Below are 23192 nucleotides of genomic sequence, written 5' to 3' on the forward strand. Positions count from 1 at the left end.
GATGAAGTCCCCATGGGGGAATGGAAGAAAAGGATGCGTGATGACACCGGGCCGGGACTTGTGTAACCCGCAATTCCCGCGACCGCTACTTTCGAACTAAAAGGCCATATTCTCGCCCAACTCAAGGAGATTCCTTTTTACGGGAAGGATCACGAAGACGCTTACAAGCACTTGGACGAAGTGAATGATGTGGCCGATTACTTCAACGTACCGAATGTTCCACGTGAGACCCAACTTCTTTGCATGCTTCCCGTCACATTTAAAGGAGCTGCAAAAGATTGGTTAAAGTCACTTCCTCCCGGATCGGTCACCACATGGGCCAAGATGAAAGAAGAGTTCATAGACCTTTTATGCCCGCCCTCCAAGATAGCTAAGCTAAAGAAAGCCATTGCCAACTTCGAGCAACAACCCGGAGAATCTCTTTATGAAGCTTGGGAAAGGTACAAGAGCCTACTTAGAAATTGCCCACACCATGACCTTAATAGCCAACAAGAGGTCTCCATCTTCTATGATGGAGTCAATGTCACCACAAGGCAATTGCTTGATTCTCAAGGCCCGCTCACAAAGAAGTCGCCCCCGGTAATTAAAGAATTAATTGAAGAATTATCTAAGCACTCTAGAGAATACCACAATCCGAGAAACGAAGTAAGTCGGGGGGTAGTGAACGCGGCAAATGATAGCATGGCGGCGGTGATAGCTAAGCTTGATAGTCTAGATCGAAGAATGACAAAAATGGATCAAACAATCCATGCTATTAGAGTAGGATGCGAAAATTGTAGAGGGCCCCATCTCACAAAGGATTGAGATTTGGATGAGAATGGAAATAAGAAAGCTCAAGTCTTCTATTCAAGTGGCGATCAATATGATGAAAATTGGCGGAAACCTAAGAAGGAATGGCTACCATACGAAGAGTATAAGAAGGCAAAGGAGGAGAAATACAAGCAGAAGGAGAGGGGACTATACCAAAAGGAAGAACCGGTAGAAAAGAAAGCCGATTTAGAAGAGTTATTCACTAGATTCATAGCCGCGTCCGAAAAAAGACACAATGATCACGATGCTGCCATACACGAGACCAGAAACATGCTAAGGAATCAGCAAGCATCAATTCTCAACATTTAGAAATAGCTGGGGCAGCTTGCGCATCAAGTGAATGATAGAAGACCGGGTCAACTTCCAAGTAACACCGAACCTAATCCCAGAATGGAGAATGTAAGTGTAATAACCTCCAGCAGTGAAGAAACATTTACAGAAGCACTGAGAATCTCCAAGAAGAAGGAAGAAAAGGTAGAAGAATCGGACCCAGCAAAACCCGATCCGACTCGCCAAGTCACTCCATTGGACTCGACGAGTCCATGCGTAAATGATAAAACTATCAGTTCTTTGAAGACTTATAATCCTCCTCTGCCATACCCAATCAAAGCCATGCCTGCAGAAAAAGTAGAGGCATAAAGAACCTTCATGAAGCATGTTAAAGCTTTACAAGTTAATGTGCCATTTGTGGAAACAATGCTCCAAACACCTAAGTACTTCAACTTGCTTAAGGGCCTTTTTGTTGCTAGGAAAGATTTGGCTGAAGTCGCGGAAATATTGATGAGTGAGCTACTTGAAAAGAAGGGTGATCCGGGAAATATTGTGATTCTGTGCCAATTTGGTAATGAAGTTTTCACCCGAGCATTAGCTGATTCGGGGCAAGCATCAATCTGATGCCTTTTTCATTCTTTAAGAAGTTGAATTTACCAGAACCAAGGCCGGTGAATATGAAGATCCATTTGGTGGACAAGACGATAATTCATCCACAAGGCGTTTGTGAGGATCTCCTTATAAAAGTTGACAAGTTTATTTTTCCAGTAGACTTTGTGGTAGTTGATATGGAAGAAAACCCCGAAATTCCAATTATTTTGGGGAGATCATTCTTGAACACCGCGTGTGCTTTAATTGATATATGTGAGTCTACATTGACATTAAGGGTGGGTGATGAGTCTGTAATGTTTAAAGCTATTCCAGAAGCCAAGCAAGAAGAAGAAAAGAATGAAGAAATCTAATTTATCCAATTGGATGATGAGATATTACAAAAAGAGCTTGCACTTTTGCTAAAAGAAGATCCAAGCAAGTTTTTGATACACTCTGAAGAAGATGGAGATGTTAACAAGGACTTGGAGGAGTTAGAAAAGCTACTGGAAGGAGCCAACTCAGAAAACACCCAAGAATTGATGGAACCCGATCAGACTCGCCGAGTCACTTTAATGGACTCGACGAGTCCAGTCGAATTTGACAAAGACTTGGCCGACTTAGATCTGTTTGTTACTAGTTCTTCACATACCTTGGATTTAGATATTATTCATGATTCTTTAGAAGAACAAACAACAAAAGGAGGAATGGGAATGAAAGTTCAATACGCCGATGTAACATATCTTGATACGATTCCATTTGAAGATGGGTTGAGCACAGGAAAGGATGAAGAGACAAAGGAAAGGAGGGTGGAAGCTGATCAACCATTCACTACTAAACCTAAAGCACGAACCATCACGAAATATGAAGTAATTAAATTTAAAGAGAAGGAGGTGCAAGAGAAGGTGAAAAAGAATGGGGTAAAGAAGAAAAAGAGGAAAAGGGAAGCCCAAGCAGCTGGGGATGATGCTGTGAAAAAGAAAAGAGATGCATTGAAAAGGGCTTACAAGAAGAAGATTCACGCTTACAAGACCAAGTACAAACCACAAAAAGTTAGGCATGCGTTCCCGATGCTCGAAGATGACGAAACGTAGATGGGAAGGAGTCTAGCTAATGACTCCTTCAAAAGAAGCGCTTGACGGAAGGCAACCCGTTTCAAAAAGTACCTAAAAGTGTTCAAATTATTATTCATTTATTAGCTAAATTATTGCATATTATGGACAAAAGGTACCTAAAAGTGTTTAAATTATGTTTTTCAGTCCAAAGATGAAGCTCGGAAGCGAAAGGAAGCGGGAGAAACAGTTAGAAGATCGAGGATGAAATAAAGAAGAAAAACACTAAAAATGGCACTGACTCGGCGAGTCCAATCGAAGAATCGAGAAGATAATGACTCGGGATCCCAGAGAGTTATCACAATACGGGGAATGTGAGAGGGACTCGACGAGTCACCACCTGACTCGACGAGTCGATTCGTATATATAAAGATAATTCCTCAGAACGATAGAGGGGAGTTCTGGAACGATTCAAAAGAGTTTAGCTGCGATTGAGAAGGCAGAAAAACCCTAGAAGACGACGAAAGAAGCAAGAATTCAATCCAGGAGAGTAATTGAGGCAAAATTTCATCATTCCACTTATTCTTTTGTTTTATCATTATGGTTAAGCAATTTTACTTTGTTTGTTTGCTGTTATTTACTTCAATTATGAGCTAAAACCTTTAGACTTCTATTTGGGGATACAAAGTTGACAATATGGTTTGATTGATTGGTAGGATTAATTCTAAGTTGGTGAATTTTTGTTATTTTAGCTTGCTAAAGAACCTTGTGTGTGAATAATAATTAATTTTCTGTTAATAGAAAGATAATTGATTAGCATGAACATCTATTGATTATTAACCTCATATGCTATGTGATCACTATGCCATATGTCTAGGATTAATGAATATGAAACTAGAATTAATAAGAAAATTGAGTAAATCCATGTGCAAGCTTGTAAGATGACCATCAAACAAGAAGTTAATTAAAAGAATAAATTAGTTAACTATTGCAAGTCTAACTTAACCCGAATAATTAATCTAGTGAATTTAATTAAATTAGACAATTGGCCACTGTTTAAGTTAGTTTATTTGCTAAGGATTAGGGTAGTGAATACGAATCTAATCATTTGAATCGGTAATCAACGAAAGAATTAATCCATTGCACCATTACCTTGAAATCAACCATAGAGTCAACCAAGTTGAACTAAACAGAAGTTCCTTTCCAATTATCGAATCTAGTTAACTCTTTATTTTCTAGTTCTTAAATTAGTAATAGTTAGTAAGTTTCTAGTCTTGTAAAACTAGAGAAAAACCCTACTTATTAATTAACTTAGATAAAATTAGTTTTTAATTATAATTTACCGTTCCCTGTGATCGATACCCTGCTTATTTAGCTCTACCACAACTGATAGGTTCACTGCCTTTTGTGTGTTATTTAATAATTAAAAGTAGGTTTAAAACTAAATTATTGCATATTATGGACAAAAGGTACCTAAAAGTGTTTAAATTATGTTTTTCAGTCCAAAGATGAAGCTCAGAAGCGAAAGGAAGCGGGAGAAATAGTTAGAAGATCGAGGATGAAACAAAGAAGAAAAACACTAAAAATGACACTGACTCGGCGAGTCAGATCGACTACTCGGCGAGTCCAATCGAAGAATCGAGAAGATAATGACTCGGGATCCCAGAGAGTTATCACAATACGGGGAATGTGAGAGGGACTCGACGAGTCACCACCTGACTCGACGAGTCGATTCGTATATATAAAGATAATTTCTCAGAACGATAGAGGGGAGTTCTGGAACGATTCAGAAGAGTTTAGCTGCGACTGAGAAGGCAGAAAAACCCTAGAAGACGACGAAAGAAGCTAGAATTCAATCCAGGAGAGTAATTGAGGCAAAATTTCATCATTCCACTTATTCTTTTGTTTTATCATTATGGTTAAGCAATTTGACTTTGTTTGTTTGCTGTTATTTACTTCAATTATGAGCTAAAACCTTTAGACTTCTGTTTGGGCATACAAAGTTGACAATATGGTTTGATTGCAAGTCTAACTTAACCCGAATAATTAATCTAGTGAATTTAATTAAATTAGACAATTGGCCACTGTTTAAGTTAGTTTATTTGCTAAGGATTAGGGTAGTGAATACGAATCTAATCATTTGAATCGGTAATCAATGAAAGAATTAATCCATTGCACCATTACCTTGAAATCAACCATAGAGTCAACCAAGTTGAACTAAACAGAAGTTCCTTTCCAATTATTTAATCTAGTTAAGTCTTTATTTTCTAGTTCTTAAATTAGTAATAGTTAGTAAGTTTCTAGTCTTGTAAAACTAGAGAAAACCCCTACTTATTAATTAACTTAGATAAAATTAGTTCTTAATTATAATTTACCGTTCCCTGTGATCGATACCCTGCTTATTTAGCTATACCACAATTGATAGGTTCACTGCCTTTTGTGTGTTATTTAATGGTTTGCAAGACACTCGCCGAGTCTGACCATGACTCGACGAGTCCATTTAGAATTCAGAAGGAAGTATCATCGCGACCAGACTCGACGAGTCGGTCTTATTCACAGAAAAAAAAATATTAACTTTTACAATCGGTAATTAGGGTTTTCACCCTAAAGCTTTCAGTTTTCTTTCACACACACTCGTCGTGCCTCCTTTTCTCTCCAATTTCTCAAGCATTCATCTTTTTCCTTCAATTAGTCTTCGAATCTTTCAAGTACCATCTCAAAAGGTAATGAATTTCTTCTTGTTTTCTGTTAAGAACATGATTATAAGGCTATCTATGATAGAAATTGCATGAAAAAACCCGTTTTTGAAAAGTAGTAAATTTCTAGGGTTTTGATTTTTCATGAATTATGTTGTTTTGAATGCTTATTCTGGCCTTAATACCTTAATAATATGTGCCTGGATAAAACCCTTGACGTAATTTCCAGGTTCCATGGTCCAATTTCCATTGACCCGCCGACTGACTCGTGCAGTTCTTGCGACTCGCCGAGTCGGCCATGGACTCGACGAGTCGAGTCGGGGACCATCTGCTTGATATGTTTTAATCTGTGTTTTCTGGGTTTTGCATTTTTTGTTTTGCAGAAATCATGTTCAGAAGGGGGAAAAGTTCCAGTGGCCACCAAGGGGACTTTCCTTGGTTGAATTTCCCACAAATCGAGTCCGCTTCAACATTGCGGAAGTGGAAGAAGAAGTTGGCTGACATAAAGAAGAAAGAGATCTACGTGCCCAACCGGATAGATTGGGATTGGTTGCAAAGTGTATGCTATGAGGAGGATTTAGCTCCTTATCTTTTAAAGGAGTTTCACCATGAAGGTGAAACAATGGTTTGCGACGGGTGGAGCCGGGTCTTCCTTATTCAAGAGCCGGTTTATTTGGAGCTGTGTCTGGAGTTCTTCTCCACGATATCTTTCACCGGGAGAGTGGATGTTTATCACCCGTCAAGCTTTAGTTTCTGCCTTGGGGGAGAATTTCATCAATGCTCTGTGGTGGACCTTGCCTGTCGATTGGGAATTTATGACCAGCCCTTGGTCTCAACAGATATCTTTCGGGCCTTTTTGGGGCAATCCCACATGGTATTTCCCGATGGAGTTACTAGCGCGGGCTGGTGGAATACAATTGGTAACAAGGTCTATATTCCAAAATTGGCACAAGAAGGGAGCATTCGATCCCCAACACACCGCCTCATTCATCGTCTCATTTCATCCACCATCAACCAAAGGAAGGATGATGACAAGGTTTCTAACCTTGATGTCTTCTATTTATGGAGCATTATCACACCCATCGTTTTTTGCAATATTCCTTGGTGTCTAGCTTCATATCTCTCGGAGGGTGCAGTTAAGGATCGCAAAACTTCTCGAATCAATGGTGGTATGTTTGTCACCCGGCTAGCCAACTCGTTTGGGTTGATGAACCGCGGTGCATGGAACTTCATGACGATGATTCCTACACCTCCATTCAATCCAATTCTTTTCCGGCGGGCCAGGATTATTGAAGATTATGGTGGTGGTCATTATGCTATCCCGCATGATGATCCGGTTGTTGGTCCCGAAGCACCGGGAAGAAGGGTTAGATCGAGGAGAGAGCGGGATGTGGAGGAAGAACCGCCGGTGATTCCGGTTGATAATGAAGAAGTACCAATGGATTGGTACAATGTGGAGATGTGGCGGCTACAAGATCAAATGGCGCAGGGCTTGAATTTTAGTAACCAATCACATATCCGACTTTTCGACCACTTTAACATTCCGCACATCGATGGTGGTAACTTTCTATATATTCCATCATGGGAAGAGGTGATAAGTGTAAGAAGAAGTGGTGCGGGAGGAAGTGGAGCATGGCTAGATGATCATGATGATGATGAGGATTAGTTTCATTGCGATTTTTTTAAAACAATCTTTTTATTTTTGTGTTTGTTTTTATTTGGTTTGTTTAATGTTTTAAAACTTGCTTTTGATGTTTATTTGATGTTTGATGCTTTGACAATTTTTCAGAATTGAATTAGGAGTGCTAGCTTCAAAAGGGTTTAAAATCATAGAATCAAAGTGAGAAACAGAGTCAAGAAAGAGGAGCGTTAGAGTTAAAGTATTGAGTCCGGTCCTTAGAGATGTTGGCAAGGGAGTCTAGAAGTGAATAGAAAGTATAGAGAGTTTATTGGAAGCTGGATCCGATGCAGAATGCTATTATTTTAATTCAGTGACCAACTCGTCGAGTGCATTAAGCTGACTCGACGAGTCGCCCTTAATTCTCAAAAATCCGAAGATTTCCCGAAGTAACTCGACGAGTCGTTTGGTTTCATGTCGAAAGGGCTGCTAATTTGATGCTGATAAGAGTACCACTTGACTATCTATTCTTTCCATATTGATTCCTGAAGATCTTACACTGTTTTTCCGCGTATTTGGAGCGACCCACACGAGAGTTGACACCCAAGGCATGGATGAGATGATACCATGTCTAAAGTCAATTGAAGTTGAAGCTAAAATGAAAGTGACCAACCTATCCACTGCTATCCCAGGGGAGTTTGTTCCAATTCCCTCTTTATTCTCTTTTTATGTTTTTATCATGCATAATATGCAATGAGGGCATTGTATAAAATAAGTGTGGGGTAGGGGGTTGGTTACATATTAGAAAATTTAGAGTCTTAATTTAGGTTAATTTTAAAATTTTGTTGCATATTAAAAATATTACTTAGGATTTAATTTAGAAAATTTTGGTAAAAGTGAAATTAGGATCCCATGTTAGAGTTGTGTTGATAATTGCATGAAGACCCAAATGTTTAGTTGAGCCTATATACGTTCTAGTGCATTTGTGGCTTCCTTATTCTAGTGAAATCATGGGACAAAAACACGACCCTGCTCAGCCTGAAGGATGCAATATGTTTAGCAGCCTAAACCTGAAATGTATCCAGGAAGATTGTTATCGTTAGCCAATAAAAGTTGAGATTGAGCGCCCCTGCTTAAGCATGTAGGGATTTGAGTGAAAAAAAGTGAGTTACATGTTAAAAAAAAGAGAGAATTACAAGAAAAGTTGAGGAATTTTTGGAGCATCAAAGTTAAGTATGAAATTAGAAGATCAAAATTCCGAAGATTCAAAAGTTGGAGATACCAAAAATCAAACAATAAAGGTGGTGAATTCAAAGAGCTCAAAGATCAAATTACCAAAGGAAGTGAAGAATTCAAAAGAGCTCCATGGTGGTATCGAAAAAGTTGTAATTCTAGATTATGTATGCTTGGGTTGCTCAATTAAAAACACCTTGAGGGTAAGAGGTTTTCTGCGGATGGATTCGGAGGGTTGCATAAAATGAGCATAGTTCGGGATGAGCGGGCAAGTGTTTATGAGGATTGTGAGTATTTGGAGTGTGGGAGGTCTTTAGGAAAAATTTTAGACACAAATGCATGCGTTGCGGTCTTGGCATAATGGATGGGTTAGATTGGAGTTGTCATATGTGATTCTAATATGTTTAAAATTTAGTTTTGCTTGGGGGCAAGCAAAAGACAAGTGTGGGGTATTTTGATATGTGCATAATTGGTTCATATTAAGTATACATTATTATTCATTTATTAGCTAAATTATTGCATATTATGGACAAAAGGTACCTAAAAGTGTTTAAATTATGTTTTTCAGTCCAAAGATGAAGCTCGGAAGCGAAAGGAAGCGGGAGAAACAGTTAGAAGATCGAGGATGAAATAAAGAAGAAAAACACTAAAAATGGCACTGACTCGGCGAGTCAGATCGACTACTCGGTGAGTCCAATCGAAGAATCGAGAAGATAATGACTCGGGATCCCAGAGAGTTATCACAATACGGGGAATGTGAGAGGGACTCGACGAGTCACCACCTGACTCGACGAGTCGATTCGTATATATAAAGATAATTCCTCAAAACGATAGAGGGGAGTTCTAGAACGATTCAGAAGAGTTTAGCTGCGATTGAGAAGGCAGAAAAACCCTAGAAGACGACGAAAGAAGCAAGAATTCAATCCAGGAGAGTAATTGAGGCAAAATTTCATCATTCCACTTATTCTTTTGTTTTATCATTATGGTTAAGCAATTTGACTTTGTTTGTTTGCTGTTATTTACTTCAATTATGAGCTAAAACCTTTAGACTTCTATTTGGGGATACAAAGTTGACAATATGGTTTGATTGATTGGTAGGATTAATTCTAAGTTGGTGAATTTTTGTTATTTTAGCTTGCTAAAGAACCTTGTGTGTGAATAATAATTAATTTTCTGTTAATAGAAAGATAATTGATTAGCATGAACATCTATTGATTATTAACCTCATATGCTATGTGATCACTATGCCATATGTCTAGGATTAATGAATATGAAACTAGAATTAATAAGAAAATTGAGTAAATCCATGTGCAAGCTTGTAAGATGACCATCAAACAAGAAGTTAATTAAAAGAATAAATTAGTTAACTATTGCAAGTCTAACTTAACCCGAATAATTAATCTAGTGAATTTAATTAAATTAGACAATTGGCCACTGTTTAAGTTAGTTTATTTGCTAAGGATTAGGGTAGTGAATACGAATCTAATCATTTGAATCGGTAATCAATGAAAGAATTAATCCATTGCACCATTACCTTGAAATCAACCATAGAGTCAACCAAGTTGAACTAAACAGAAGTTCCTTTCCAATTATTGAATCTAGTTAACTCTTTATTTTCTAGTTCTTAAATTAGTAATAGTTAGTAAGTTTCTAGTCTTGTAAAACTAGAGAAAACCCCTACTTATTAATTAACTTAGATAAAATTAGTTTTTAATTATAATTTACCGTTCCTTGTGATCGATACCCTGCTTATTTAGCTATACCACAATTGATAGGTTCACTGCCTTTTGTGTGTTATTTAATAATTAAAAGTAGGTTTAAAACTAAGTGAGTTTGCACACATCACTTACACTTTCATCAATTCCTTTTTATATTTCAAGGAAGTTGTGACCTATGAAAATTTCTTTGTTTTTCGATGACATTGGCTTGTCACTGTAAGTTCTTATTTGAGTGTTTCATGTAACCATAAATCTTAGATGGTAGTTCTTAAGAAACAAATTCATTGCTTTTCATACTATCTATGGAACCAAGTATCATCCATAGTCTCGCATTGGACCACCATCAAGCCTGCACCGGTAATCGGTTGTGCAAGTAAGTATACACTTCACATTTATTGTAACGACCACATTTCTTGCTAGATTAGGTCATAGTCTATAATCACTTTGGTCAACCATTGTAACCTTTATATGAATAAATAAGAAAGGATTATTCATATATTTTTTGTGCTTACTATAGGATATTGGGTGTATTATATAATAAAATAAATAAAATTAAAATATGTGTCGAAAATAAAAGATTACTTAGGTCAATTAATCTTAACTTAGTTATAGTATACGTGATAAGGATTTTTGGAGATATAAGGAGCATTCAAATCTGACTTCATATGAAGAAGTTACGCTTCTTCAAAGTTTCGCGATTTAACAAGCATGACTCTGCGTCTTGTAAAGAGTAGATTTTCAATAAATTACATTTTAGCCTTAGTAATCTAAACAAGATTCGTAATAGTCATTGAACCGAGAGCGTGCATATAGAGAACGTCTAAATTTGACTTCATGAGAGGAAGTTATGATTTTTCTAAGATTCGACATAGCAGTATTTTACTTAAAAATCGAACTTTAGCCAAGATGATCTAAATGAGAGTTGAAGATCTCATTCTTAGGAGTCCAACGATAAAAATTATGTCAAAATCGGACACCGGATGAGAGAGTTATGCTTTTCATACGAGCTTTAATAGCCTAAGTCCGTGTGAAAAATATAAAGTCAAAAGTAGCCGACGGAGTCTAAACGAAAGTTGTAGATCTCGTCGAGAGCTTTTTGGGGATATAAAGAAAGTGAAAAAGATTTTGTATGAAGAAGATACACAATTATGAAAATCTTAAAAATCGGCACGTGTATGCACAACACACATAAGGTTCTAGAAGATGCTATGCTACCCCACCAAATTCATGCCACGTGTTAGCAGGACCGAGGAGCCACGACACCCTATGCGTGATGTGCCACCATATTACAGGACGCACATCTCAAGAATCCTCCCTATAAGGATCAGCCAATTCCTTCATTTCTCATCACACAATCCAATCGACTTCTCTATAAAATTTTCGATACTTAGCCCTTTTTTTTCCATCATTCTAGTCTGCGGCAAAGCCCTACAACATCCCCGAGTACTTATCTGAGTAGTATCCTTCGAACAGGAGATCCCAAGTCAGTATTATGCCAACGTAGATCTCGATTCTTGTCTATAGCACTCAGTAAGAGAGTTACACTTATTCTGCTTCAGTGTAATTTATAATCGTAGTTATAAGTCGTTACTAAGAACTTATAAGTAAGATTTATTAACGATTTCAAGTCATTATACTGCTTGATCTACTTACAAGAGTAATGTCTAGGCTAGATTAGTGAGGTGTTTAAAGTTGGATTTTCAAATAGTATAATCTGTATACCAAATGGACCATATCTCCGATATGATCCTACATGGTTATTCCTTGTTTAGATCTTGAAGTAGACTTTGGGATTATTAAGGAATCTAAACCCTTAGGATAATAGACTAAGACACAACGTTTTATACATCTAGGTCTTTTGGAAGTGGTTTTGTAACATCCCATTTAAATATAATAATTAAATAATAAACATGGAACCCAGAGAAGTGATTTTTATTGTTATTTCGTATTATTATAGCCCAAAATCGAATAATATTTAGTGGGGTGTTAGTTTAGGGAAGCCAAATGACAAGGTTTGAACCTCCAGAGGTTAAAGTGTAATTTCGGGATTTATTTTGCAAAGGATTTTAGAAGTCAGGGGATGTTTGGTATTTTTTGGTTTTAGTATGAAAAGATTTCGGATGGATGGGGTTAAAAGGGTAAATTATGTACCCAAGTTGAAAAGAAATTGTCATGGAGGGGCTATATGGTAACCTTTGGGACTTGAATTGTTATAAATTTTGGATGCTAGGGGCTGTTTTGTAAATTGTAGCCTTAATTTGAAAAGGATTTCATGGGGAGGGACCTGATATGTAAATGTGTATAAGTTTGTGTAGAGCGGGACTTAAACCCGAATCCCTTCCCCGTCGCCTGTTAGCCCCATATATATATATATATATATATATATATATATATATATATATATATATATATATATATATATATATATATATATATATATATATATATATATATATATTCTTTATAACCGCATACATCCCCTAACCCTAAATCGAGTGTCCGCCGCCACCCTCTCCATCCTCTTTCTCCAGCCGCCACCATCTGAAGCATAGTCGGACGTTGGGGTCGCCGGAAGAAACCACCAAGACCGTTGCTGTATTGGGTATGGACCGATCGATGGTGCTGGTCAAGCCCTGTCACTACCACTGCCGCCATTCGACTGTTTCACCGAGTTGCTACTACCATCTTCGTTCCTATGATCTCCGGTCCCGCCACCACCTCCTTCCATGGATGTGACGAGCTTGCAGCCATGCCTACTGACGACAGAGCTACCGACGGGGACTCGAGTGGGCGTTTCTTCGTCGCGGTTGCTATTGTACTCGGTGTTTTGAACCACCTTCACCTTCACCTCTCCTCTCCATTTTGTTTACTAATACGTCGCCACCACCGCTCGAGCAGCTGCCCTCCGCTGCTTGTTCCTTTGCAGTTGGATTGATGTGGCCGTCGCCGCCACGCGGCTGGTCAACGGTGACCGGTATTCTCCGCCGCTGTTAGTGCGGGTGTGTGTATTTCAGTCGTGTCTCTCAAGCTTGAGGGTGTCTCGGATTGCTGCCGCCAGAAAACCAAGGAAAAACCACCATGGCTGCCGGCCATCGTGGCTGCTACCATATACCACCACCGGCTACCACGAGGTGGTTTTGTGTGTGTGTGTTAATTGGTTGTGTGTGTGTTTGTGCTTATTAGTGTGTGTGTGTGTGATATTAATGTTTGTGTGTGTGTTAATTGGATAGTATTGTAAATTGTAACAAAATGGAATAATGAATAGAAAATTCGTCACCACCACCGTAAGGTGGTGGCTGCCGCCTCCTGCCATCACCGCCCGCCGTGTCGGGTGGCAATGTGCCTTATTTGGTTTGTGACTCGTTTGGATGTTTGGACAAAGGGACTACTAAACCCTAATAGACCCAAAGAAACCCTAGTGGTCCCAATGAGACCTTAATGGGCCCAATGAAGCCCTAATGGACCTAAAAGCCCAATCATTTGATAAATGGGCTAGTATATGGGTTGGAAAACCCTAATGGCTTGAAACCCTAATTTTGGGGAGATTATCAGGACTCTCACTTGAATTAATTAACAAACTCAAAATATTAAATTATAATCATTGGCAAATTCATCTTAGAAGTAATGGACTTAATGGATTAAGTCCTTAATGGGTTAAGTAGGAACGCTTAACCCTAATTGTCATTTCATGTGAAAACCCTAATTTCACTTGGGCATTGAGTTGGGCCTTTCTATTGGGCTTTGGTGATTGGACTATTAATGGGCTTCCCAAGAATAAGTAAACAAACTAAAATAATTGGATGGACCTTAGGATAAGGCCCATGTGAAGGACTTGGGCCCAATTTGGAAAATTAGGCCATAGATGGGCCATAACTGGGCCTTTATGATTATGTGATATTGGACCATGGGAATACCAATAGTTTGGACTAGAATAATTGAACGGGCCTTAAAGAAAGACCATGTAGAGGTCTGGGCCCAATTTGGAAAATTGGGCCGCATGTTGGGCTTTGGCCCATTACTTGACTTTTGGGTCTTTGGAGTGTGAGATGGACCTTGGGCTTGGAGCCCAATTATTAATTGGGTATTGTTTGATGTTGATAGTTCGAGAATCTGTCAACCAGCAGCTAGAGTTTTAGCTGCGAGACTTCAGCCGTGCCAGGTGAGTTTTCCTCACTATAGTCTAGGGTCTAAGACACCAAGGCCGACCCTTTTTGGATTGTTATCCTGATATGCTATGCTAGTATTATCCGTTAGATCAATATCCTGGTAGATGGAATATTATATGTTGTTATGATCTGTTAAGATCAATATCCTGGTAGATATAATGTTAGATGTTGTTATGATCTGTTAAGATCAGTATCATGGTAGATAGGATGTTATATGTTGCTATGATCCGTTAGATCAATATCCTGGTAGATAGGATGTTATATGTTGCTATGATCTGTTAGAGCAGTATCCTGGTAGATAGGATGTTGCTATGCTGTTATGATTTGCTAGATCGGTTTGTCTGTTTATAGACTGCTATGTAATTACCTGTTATATGTGCATATGTTTTTTTGGCGGTTGAGGCTTATCTGCTTTGTGTGAAAGCCAACAGACATGGGCATTCCAACCTGTTGGTTGTGGGCCGTGAGTATTCCATCCCGAGGATGATTGGACTGATAACATGTGGGCATTGCAACCTGTTGGTTGTGGGCCTTGGGTATTCCATCCTAAGGATGATTGGACCCATAGTATGTTGGCATTCCAACCTGTTGGTTGTGGTCCTTGGGTATTCCAACCCGATGGTTGACTGGACCCATAGTATGTTGTTTATGATTATATGTGTATTGTTGTGGGTATGGGTATTTTGGGGGAACTCACTAAGCATTCAGGCTTACAATTTCACTTTATTGTTTCAGGTACATCAGGGGATTGTGGCAAGGCAAAGGTGTGATCGTACAGATCCTCACTTTTTATGACTTTGTTTATAGGATACTCTGATATGATACATTTTGGAAACAAGTTTTGTAATGGTTAATAGATTTGAAATGTTTTTAAAAGTTTAAATTTGGCATGATTTTTATAGGTGTTACAAGTTGGTATCAGAGCCTTGGTTTGAGTGAATTGGAAGAGCATCCGTGTGAATCCAGTCTCAAATCAAGGAAAGATCTTCAAAATGATTTTCAAAATAAGTAAAGGAGGATGTAGGGTGTACGATTGGTCGGAGCCAGTAAGTAGACCCCAAAATACCATACAATAATTGATTATGTGATATGTTAGAACAACATGCTAGTACTAGGCTAGGGATCTTCTGGAATTGCATGATAGAATTTCCTGATTATGTGATGCCTGCTAGCCTAGGGTAGAGGTGGCAATCGTGTCGTGTCGTGTCGGGTTCGTGTCATGTCAAAACACTAAACAGGTTGAAAGTGCTTGACGCTAACCCAACCCATTTAATTAACGTGTCGTGTCGTGTCAACCCGTTTATTTTCGTGTCGGGTTTCGGGTTAGGGCTATACCTAGAAATATGTCGTGTCATGTGAGGTTAAAAGATTGAGCTTGTTGAAAGAGTAGGAGTTAGGTAGGTAGAAAGGAAAAGCTAATAGTTTGGAGGCAGAATAGATGAAGTCATAGCAAGTTCAGATGACAAAATTAAAAGAGTGGGAGTTGGGGAGACGAATGACAAAGGTCATGAGGATGCGAGAGTGGTGAAAGAGACTGGTTAGTTTGGGAGAGAATGGAAAAATTGAAAAGAGTCTTGATCTAGATGGCTAAGTCATTTCAACATTAGAAAACAATTCAATTCAAAGGCTTTCTTTTACTTATGGTTTTGATTTTGTATCTCTCTAGTTTATTTAAATAATTCAAAATACTTGCATATAAATAAACGGGTCATTTTCGAGTCATATTTGAGTTTAAATTCTTAACCCTAACCTTACCCATTTAATTTTTGTGTCGTGTCGTGTCAACCCGTTTATTTAAACGGGTTGAAATATCTTACCCAAACCCGTTTATTTTGTGTCGGGTTCGTGTCAGGTTTCGTGTCGTGTCAAATTTTGCCACCTCTAGCCTAGGGTTTCCTTTATATGAGATTGACATCATTACTGTAGTTGCTTAGTGTATGCATCATGGTTATACATAATTAAGATCTTATAGCCTGAGAATGTTTGATTTGGCCTTATGTTCTGTTCTTGGTTGATTGGGAGCTTAGGGTAGGATTGGATATTCGAAAGTCTATAGGGTCTAGCGTTATGTATGGCTAGCATACACTAGTGCTTCAGGGTTGGTAAAAGTTTCATGGATGGGTGGGTCGTGAGAGGTCGGGAGGCCAGTTACGAGATATTTAGCATTCCTCTAGGAGTGAGGATTGAGTGCTAGCTATGATTATGTATATTGTTAGGGCGTTGTGATGATACTTGAGACAAATATGGGTAGGTGTGTAAGGTAGTATGGGCCCGTACTATTGAAAGTTCAAGACCCATACTCGTACCAAGGAAGTCACAACCCCTAGGGTTCGGTTGGGAGTTGGAACTATGTCATTATATGGATTATCAGAGATCTTTTTGGTGTCTTACCAGAATGGTGGTTACGAGACGTCTTGAGACCGGATCCATGTTAGGATTAGGAGCTGGCAGCCAGGATAAGCCAAAATTGTCAGAGGATCATGTGAGTGAGATCATCCTGGATGAGGTGATCAATATTGTCTGGGGACAGTTACCGAATATATTTGGGTTTATTAAGACCGCCATGGTTAAGTATTTTGACGAGCGCTATGCAACTATTGCTGAGACGGCTGCCGCAACAGCTTTAGCAGCCGTAACGATGGCAAGGGGAGGAGCTGGTCGAGCTTTCCAGTCCTGGGATTTGTTACTAGGACATGTTCTGATGAGCAGAGGGCTGCAGTTACTTGGGACCAGGGAGATACTATATATTCGTTACATTCCGCGGGTTGAGCGGGAGAGTCTAGCACATGAGTTTCTAGATTTGAGGCTTCAGGGGTTTTGCTCGAGGCCGGAATGTGAGTCGCGAGGACTTCGGAAAGGAGTGATGATTATGTTCAGATGGGGTTTTACAGTTGGAAGTAGAATGGTTAATTGGTGGATTGGAATGTCGTTTTATAGGGCAAGGATTGTGCGCTTTCAGTTTTCGAGCTAGAAGGAGTGAGCAGACTTGGGACCCCAGGATCAGGTTGTGTTCCAGCTCAGATCAGTTATTCACAGGGGTTGGCGACAGTATTTCGGCGCAAGTTAGCGCAGGTGGGTCGATGTGGCATGAATATCTTGTAAGGCGTACGCGATTACCGTTCCAACCCATAGGAGCTAAGATCCAATTCACCTTGGATCTCTTGCATCTGACGATAAGGATTGATTGTGTGATCTATTGCACTTTTGGGATTGTAGATTATGTATTAGGAGTTTTCATAGCTCGGTTTAGGGCAGAGGTTGTTTAGGTTGTTTCAGCTACTGCAGTTCAGCTATGGGCAATTGAGCTGGTGAGTGAGTCAGGGTGTGAGACCCTGAATGATATAATTTCTTGATCCGAGAGCTCCGTTTGGAGCACATTGTAAGAAAGGTATTGGATGGGAGGTCTGCGGACAGGGTCCTACAGAATGGTTATTCAACATTGTCAGGATTCGGTGGTTTTAGTAACCGTTATTGATTGGCGGAGGAAAGCGCCAAGGGAAGCAGCTCGTTGTTGAGACATTAGTTGGAGCATTTATCTTTGGACTTCAAGATTTGGGTGTGGGATCATTCGAGCATTAGGGATTGTTGGTTTCCTGGGGATTCAGAAAGTGTTTATCTAGTTATTAGAAGTGTGTGATCATTTGTGGCGGCTAGTAAGGAGTACTAGTTGGAAAGGTTCGATTGTCATCAGATCGATCGTTGGAAGTAAGAAGGATTGGGAATTCTCAAATTTCCATGTATTGTGAAGACTTAGTTGAATCTAAGTGGGGGAGAATCGACCCGGAATGGAGAAGCAGGATCGGTTTTGAAAATTGGATAAGTTTCACATTGTTGTCAGGAATGAAGACAACCCAAGTGGCTACTTGGTTTGAGTGTTGTGTGAGTTGGGAGTTCGGTAAAGCTCCCCAACATGTGAATTGCATCTTCTCGGTGTTTATAGAAGAACTTGAGGAAAATCAGGATGGGATTCTAGCCATGAATTAAGTTCAGTTGTGTGTGTTAGGTTGAGCACATGTTCGAGTAGTATGCGAAGTATTATAAGACTGCGGGGGTAGCCGTAGCATTCACTAGCGACCAATTAGTATGGGAAGTGTTGTAAGACTGTGGGGGGGGGGGGGTAGTCATAGCATTCACTAGCAGTAGACAGTGTGAGAAGTGTTATAAGTCTGCGGGTGTAGCCGTAACATTCACAAGGTTAGAAAATAGTGCTAGAGTGATGTAAGTCCGTGGGTGTAGACGCAACATTCTCTAGGTTGGTAGATAGTATGAGCGCGTTTCTAGGACGCAGAAGGATCAATAGTACCCACCAGTTTCTGGTGTAGCATTGAGGATATGGAAATCCACGAATTGGTTATAGGTTTCCCCAGAGGGATTAGACCTGGTTAAGCCAACAATAAGACTGTAGGAACACCACTACAACTAAGAGATCAAGGAAGCAAGAAACTGCTTAAGGTCGTTTGTGATATAAGTCTACTGTTGGTAAGGTAGCAATCACTTTTAGCCTTCGATTTGGTGACGTCAGGATTTGACGCATGGATCCGATCGGTTGGATCAAGAGGTTGTTAGAGTCGTAGAGGCATGATAACTAGTGGCAACTAGTTCAAGGGAAGGATTTCGTTCGGAAGTCGTGTGAGGCAACTATGTGGGAATCCTTTAGCTCCGCGACCGGGCCGAAGCCCGATATTTCAGATGAGTGTTACTCGGTTGTGACGAATCAGAGGCTTTTGGATGAGATGCAAGGATAGGTCCTTAGATTTCAAGTTATGGGTTAGACCTGAGTTATGTATAAAGTGGTATTCCAATCTAGGGTATTCCATCGTGAGGATGACTGGACCCTACGATTGAGTGGAACTGACGTGTTTGGTATTCCAACCCGAGGGTTGATTGGACGAAACATGTGCGTGATACGAGGGTATTCCATCCTAGGGATGATTGGATCCATCGTAGGCATGCCTGGCATTCCAGCCCGAGGTTGATTGTGCTAGGTATGAGTATTTGTGCTTATGAGCCGATTATTATATGTATGTGGTTCAGGAACTAAAGGAACATTGTCTTGTTGATCCAAAAGGGTTCATCTCCCAGTTTACACCCCTTTGTTCATTATATCCCTGGGAATTGATTACCAGAGCGAGTTTTTCATGAAGGAGTACTTAATCTCTTGTCAAAAAAAAAGAGGATCATAGTTAGCAATGTGGGATTTGTGATTCTGTTTTCTAGTGGGAACCTCAGGTTACCAGAAGTTGAGTAGCCAGTTAGGAGTTAAGTGCAATGCATTCGATAATGATCCGGTGTGGGCAGTCTGTGAGGAAGCCAGACCATCTCGAGACTTCAGATTTCAGATCGAGTAAATGTGATCATATTGCAAGGGATTAATTATATTCAGGTTTTAGAACCCCACAAGGGTTGGTTACGGTTGCCTTGGAAAGGCTAGGGTTATGCTCGGGATTTTAGTTCAAGTTGTTTGGCGTGAAAGGAATGGGAAGAAATGATTTCGAGGACGAAATCAAATTTAAATGTGGGAGAGTTGTAGCATCCCATTTAAATATAATAATTAAATAATAAACCCGGAAACACGAGAAGTGATTTTTATTGTTATTTCATATTATTATAGCCCAAAATCGAATAATATTTAGTGGGGTGTTAGTTTAGGGAAGCCAAATTACAAGGTTTGAACCTCCAGCGGTTAAAGTGTAATTTTGGGATTTATTTTGCAAAGGATTTCAGAAGTCAGGGGCTGGTATCATTTGGTTTTAATATGAAAGGATTTTGGATGGATGTGGTTAAAAGGGTAAATTATGTACCCAAGTTGAAAAGAATTTGTCATGGAGGGGCTATATGGTAACCTTTGGGACTTGAATTGTTATAAATTTTGGATGTTGGGGGCTGTTTTGTAAATTGTAGCCTTAATTTGAAAAAGATTTCATGGGGAGGGACCAGATATGTAAATATGTATAAGTTTGTGTGGAGAGGGACTTAAACCCGACTCCCATCCTCGTCGCCTGTTAGCCCATATATATATATATATATATATATATATATATATATATATATATATATATATATATATATATATATATATATATATATATATATATATATATATATATATAGGGTGAGGTTCAATCGAGAACCATAATTAAGCAAGGAACCAAGAACCAATCTTTTTTCAACTTTTAGAACTTATTTTTTATAAAAAAAAAACTAAACTAAAAATACAGAAATTCATAACTTTTTATCTTTTTTCCAATGATATAAAATTAGAATTTTTTTTACGTCAAATTCACAATGTGAATCTTTGAAAATTCACAACGTGAATCCGAAAAATACTTTTCACATTCACAATGTTAATATATGAATTTAGATATTTTTAATTTTTTTTCGATAAAGAATAAGCTCTAGAAATTGAAAAAAAAGATTTGGTTCCTTGTAGAACCAATAATTATGGTTCTCTATTGAACTTTTCTATATATATATATATATATATATATATATATATATATATATATATATATATATATATATATATAACCGCATGCAACCCCTAACCTTAAATCTAGTATCATCCGCCACCCTTTCCATCCTCCTTCTCCATCCGCCGCCATCTGAAGGATAGTCGGACGTCAAGGTCGTAGGAAGAAACCACCAAGACTGTTGTTGTATCGGGTATGGACCGATCGATGGTGTTGGTCGAGCCTCGTCACTACCACTGCCGCCATTCGGATGTTTCACCGAGTTGTTGCTGTCATCTTCGTTCCTACGATCTCCGGTCTCGCAACCACCTCCTTCCATGGATGTGCCTAGCTTGCTGCCATGGTTGTTGACGACAGAGCTGCCGACGGGGACTCGAGTGGGCGTTTCTTCGTCGCCGTTGCTATTGTACTCGGTGGTTCGAACCACATTCACCTCTCCTCTCTGTTCTGCTTGCTGATACGTTGTCACCACTGCTCGAACGGCTGCCCTCCGCCGCTTGTTCCTTCACGGTTGGATTGATGTGGTTGTCGCCACCACACAGCTGTTCCACAGTGACCAGTATTCTCCGTCGCTGTTAGTGCGGGTGTATGTGTTTTAGTCTTGTCTCTCAAGCTTGAGGGTGTTTCGGATTGCTGCTGCCGGAAAACCAAGGAAAAACCATCATGGCTGCCGGCCATGGTGGCTGCCACCATATACCACCTCCGGCCACCACGAGGTGGTTGTGTGTGTGTGTCTGTGCTTATTAGTGAATGTGTGTGTGTCATTAGTGTTTGTGTGTGTGTTAATTGGATAGTATTGTAAATTGTAACAAAATGGAATAATGAAAAGAAAATTCGTCACCACCACCGTAAGGTGGTGGCTGTCGCCTCCTGCCATCACCGCCCGCCATGTTGGGTAGCGATGTGCCTTATTTGGTTTGTGACTCGTTTGGATGTTTGGACAAAGGGTCTACTAAACCCTAATAGACCCAAAGAAACCCTAGTGGGCCCAATGAGACCTTAATGGGCCCAATGAAGCCCTAATGGACCTAAAAGCCCAATCATTTAATAAATGGGCTAGTATTTGGGTTGGAAAACCCTAATGGCTTGAAACCCTAATTTTGGGGAAATTATCAGGACTCTCACGTGAATTAATTAACAAACTCAACATATTAAATTATAATCATTGGCAAATTCATCTTAGGCAATAATGGACTTAATGGATTAAGTCCTTAATGGGTTAAGTAGGAACGCTTAACCCTAATTGTCATTTCATGTGAAAACCTTAATTTCACTTGGGCCTTGAGTTGGGCCTTTTTATTGGGCTTTGGTGATTGGACTATTAATGGGCATTCAAGAATAAGTAAATATACTAAAATAATTGGATGGGCCTTAGGATAAGGCCATTGTGAAGGACTTGGGCCCAATTTGGAAAATTAGGTCATAGATGATCCATAACTAGGCCTTTATGATTATGTGATATTGGGCCATGGGAATACCAATAGTTTGGACTAGAATAATTGAACGGGCCTTAAGGAAAGACCATGTAAAGGTCTGGTCCCAATTTGGAAAATTGGGCCACATGTTGGGCTTTGGCCCATTACTTGACTTTTGGGTATTTGGAGTGTGAGATGGACCTTGGGCTTGGAACCCAATTATTAATTGGGTATTGTTTGATGTTGACAGTTCGGGAATCTATCAACTACCAGCTGGAGTTTTATGACTTCAGCAGTGCCAGGTGAGTTTTCCTCACTATACTCTAGGGTCTAAGGCACCAAGGCCGGCCCTTTTTGGATTGTTATCCTAATATTCTATGCTAGTATGACTTGTTAGATCAGTATCCTGGTAAATGGAATGTTATATGCTGTGATGATCTGTTAAGATTAGTATCCTGGTAGATAGAATGTTATATGTTGTTATGATCTGTTAAGATCAGTATCCAGGTAGGTACATGTTATATGTTTCTATGATCCGTTAGATCAGTATCCTGGTAGATAGGATGTTATATGTTGCTATGATCTGCTAGAGCAGTATCCTGGTAGACAGGTTGTTGCTATGCTGTTATGATCTGTTAGACCAGTTTGTCTGTCTATAGACTGTTATGTAATTACATTTTATACGTGCACATGGTTATTTGGCGGTTGAGGCTTATCTGCTTTGCGCGAAAGCCAATAGACCTGGGCATTCCAACCTGTTTGATTGTGGTCCGTGAGTATTTCATCCTGTGGATGATTGGACTCATAGTATGTGGGAATTCCTACCTGTTGGTTGTGGGCCTGGGGTATTCCATCCTGAGGATGATTGTACCCATAGTATGCTGGCATTCCAACCTGTTGGTTGTGGGCCTAGGGTATTCCAACCCAATGGTTGACTAGACCCATAGTACGTTGTTTATGATTATATGTTTATTGTTGTGGGTATGGGTATTTTGGGGGAACTCATTAAGTATTTGGGCTTACAGTTTTAGTTTTTTGTTTCAGGTACATCGGGGGATTGTGGCAAGGGAAAGGCGTGATCATACAGCTCCTCACTTTTTATGACTTTGTTTATAGGATACTTTGATATGATACATTTTGGAAACAAGTTTTGTAA

General features: G+C 39.4%; 1 non-coding gene across 1 annotated transcript; it reads right to left on the reverse strand.

Moving 5' to 3' along the window:
- Positions 1–372: 372 nt before the first annotated feature.
- On the reverse strand, positions 373–479 carry LOC145060645 (small nucleolar RNA R71). Its single transcript, XR_013686861.1, has one exon. It is a non-coding gene; the product is annotated as a small nucleolar RNA R71 (small nucleolar RNA).
- Positions 480–23192: the final 22713 nt, after the last annotated feature.

The sequence above is a fragment of the Lactuca serriola genome, chromosome 6 (assembly GCF_051521515.1).
Source record: "Lactuca serriola cultivar US96UC23 chromosome 6, Lser_US96UC23_V15, whole genome shotgun sequence".
Lineage (NCBI taxonomy): Eukaryota > Viridiplantae > Streptophyta > Magnoliopsida > Asterales > Asteraceae > Lactuca > Lactuca serriola.